The following is a 2,974-nucleotide window of genomic DNA, read 5'->3' as shown; positions in this document are numbered from 1 at the left end:
TGCATAATGCTCTTATTTTTCTCTTGTGATAATTTTTTATTTAAAGTGAATTTTGCCTGTTATGTGTACAGTTACTCACTCTAGGTCTCTTTTTATTACTATTTGAACAAAATTGTTTACTGAATTTTCACTTTAAATGTTTTTTGTTTTTTATACAGTCTCCTACAAGCACAGAGTTTAAGTTTCAAGGCGTTAAAACAAAACAAAACAAAAATCTGTCCCAGCCCAGGGGACTGCACATCGGAAGCCAGCTAGACCAGGCACACGGGCTTGGGGCAGGTGTGTCCAGGGCTGCTTTCTTGCCCAGCTAGCAAGCGCGCCATGCCACCCCCTACCCCTCATCTAGCGCCCACCGAACCCAGCTCCCTGCTCCTGCTGCCATCTTGGCTCCAAGAAATAGCTCCAGGATGCCTTCGCAGGGACGTGAGGGAGGCCATGTGATCCAGCCAGATGGTTGAAAAATTCTTGAGAAACTCCTCAGCCACAACTTGTGCTCGCTGTCGACCCACAGCTTCCTCTCGCTGATCTCTGTTGATCCCTCCATGAAGTGGATCAAGACATCCTCCAGCCTGTGCTGAGTATCTGCTCGGCGTGGAAGTTGGTGATCAGGTAGCTGATGCCACACCCCTCCACTGACTTCCTTCGGAGGACGGAAACATTCTCTGCTCTCATCATCACGAAGCGCATGAACTTGTGGCACGAACTTGCCAATCTCATCACCTGTGTCCTTGTGATGCTGAACCGCACCGAGTTGATGGAGCCTTCCGTCAGCACCTTCTCCTTCTCATTCCTGCTGATGGTCACCAGCTGCACAAGGAGCTCACTGCTGCTCCTGACAAACCCCTCTGGCTTGTAGCGTTGCTCCCTGACCTGGAGAAGGTCATGACCTCACTCAGGTAGGGGCTCTCAGGTAGGGGCATTCAGGTAGGGGCTGAGAGTGGCACTCATCGAGGATGCTAGCTGGCTGGAAAGCAGAAGTCTCTGTGTTTTGGGTCTTCAGTTGTTCTTTTATAAGAAAATTATTATTGCATTATATTTTGTTGTTGCTGCTGTTGCCATTCGCTCAATCTGTCTTTTAATTAGTATGTTTAATCATGTTAAATTTATATTGATTTCTGATCATGAAAGGCTTACTTTTGCCATTTTTCTATTAGTTATTTAAAAATGTTATATGTCTTTTATTCTATTGATCTTCCATTTCTCCAATACTGCTTTCTGTTATATCAACATTTTTCTGTGTATCCAATGATTCCCTTTTCATTTTTCCCCTTTATTGTTAAGTAATTGTATTGGTGGTTACTTTAGGGAAAACTTAACATTCTAATTTTATAACAATCAAATATGACAATTTGAATTTTTCTCAAAGTGGTTTCATAAGCACGTAGTAATGTTACACTCCTCCAATGTTACTGGTCCTCTTTATATTGTTAGGATATTTTAATAAATTATGTTCTTGTTATCATAAATTTATAATTATTATGTATTCATTTGTCCTTTGACTTATATGAATATTAAAATAAAATATGCTTATAAATAAAAATTGCGTTTAAATTTATAGATTTTTTCTGGTAGATAAAGTTACTTGGATTCAAGGTCAGTGTAACTATGGAGGCAGAATGCCAACCCCGCTTAGAGGTGGGTGGCCCCCTTGGGGCTGCCCTGGAGGGCAGGCAGAATCTCAGCTAACAGGAAGATGAAGGAGCAGAGAGAGAAAGATGTTGCCAGTTTCTCCCTTATAAAAAGGCCACACCCCCAAGGGAGCATCATCAAGTTGTAACTTGATTGACAGGTTAGACTCGACCTATATATACCCGTATATTTTCATATAGACTCATTTGACATACAATCTAACTAGCACAATAAGTTACTCTTCTTTTTTTCCCCTACTTACTAATATCTGCTATTGAACAACTCTAGTAAAACTTTCATTTTAGCTATTATAATATCAACCTACAAATTTTCTCTTTTAATCACTTTTATAACCTATATATCTTTATTGATATTTCCTACTTGTTCATACACTATTTTTATGACTGAGCTTAGTTTTTTGTTCCTGGTTTCCTTTAGCATTTTGAGCATAAATATTACTTTAAAACCTTTTTCTAGCAACTACAATGTATGAATATCTTCATGGACGATTTCTACTGATTTCCTTTTGTTCTGTTAGTGAGATATATGATTCTCTTTCTTTGTATGCATGTAATATTTTGTTGAGAACATCACATCTTGAATAGTGTAATGATGTCTCCCCATTGAAATCGCTGCACAGATTGTTGTTTGTGCATGTTGTGTTCCGTGCCATCTAATTGTTCAATGACTTTTTTAAACTTTCAATTCCCAAAAGACTAGATTCCTTATCATGTGTGGTTATAGGAATCTCTGTCTTTTTGTCTACTTGGTCAACAAGTTATCAGGTAAGCATTTTCTTAGACACCTCAATCTGATTTTTTTTTTTAAGAAACACAAACTGTTTTTTCAAAATTCTTTTTATAGACTTTCCTGGGAATCTGCTTCAACCCCATCAGATGGAAAGAACAGTCAGCCAGCATAAAGCACTGTAAGTGAACTGTCAGTTGAATCACAGCATGGAACCTCAATCAGAAGACAAGGGCCTTATTGCCTACCATTGTGCTAGCAAGTCACACTTGAACTGCAGTTTGGGGATAAAGACTATTATGTTAAAATCTTTGTCTAGTAATTCCAATTTGTGAATATCTTCAAAAGTGATTTCTCTTGGTCCTGTTAATAAGGTATCTTTCTTTTCCACTGTATGCACTGTAGTGTTTTGTTGAGAAAAGACGGTCTGCATAGAGCTGGGATGGGCTATGGCAGCTGATATGAAAAATGTTCAAATTCATCAAAATGTATCTACATCTTCACTGAGCACATTTATCTGATGCTGCTTTGAATTTTGTTTCATTATTTCAATATAACTGAGTTTGACAGTTATTCTTTTTTTCTCCTGTGCAACAGT

At 38.5% G+C, this 2,974-nt stretch overlaps 1 pseudogene; it reads right to left on the bottom strand.

The window, feature by feature from the left end:
* Positions 1–338: 338 nt before the first annotated feature.
* LOC101643458 lies at positions 339–1,143 on the bottom strand (annotated as a pseudogene).
* Between the last annotated feature and the right edge of the window lie 1,831 nt (positions 1,144–2,974).

Source organism: Echinops telfairi, unplaced genomic scaffold (genome assembly GCF_000313985.2).
Source record: "Echinops telfairi isolate 266 unplaced genomic scaffold, ASM31398v2 ScPeMD7_18;HRSCAF=68, whole genome shotgun sequence".
Taxonomy (NCBI): domain Eukaryota; kingdom Metazoa; phylum Chordata; class Mammalia; order Afrosoricida; family Tenrecidae; genus Echinops; species Echinops telfairi.
The sequence above is the reverse complement of the archived record's forward strand: the minus strand, read 5'-3'. Positions and strand labels throughout refer to the sequence as shown.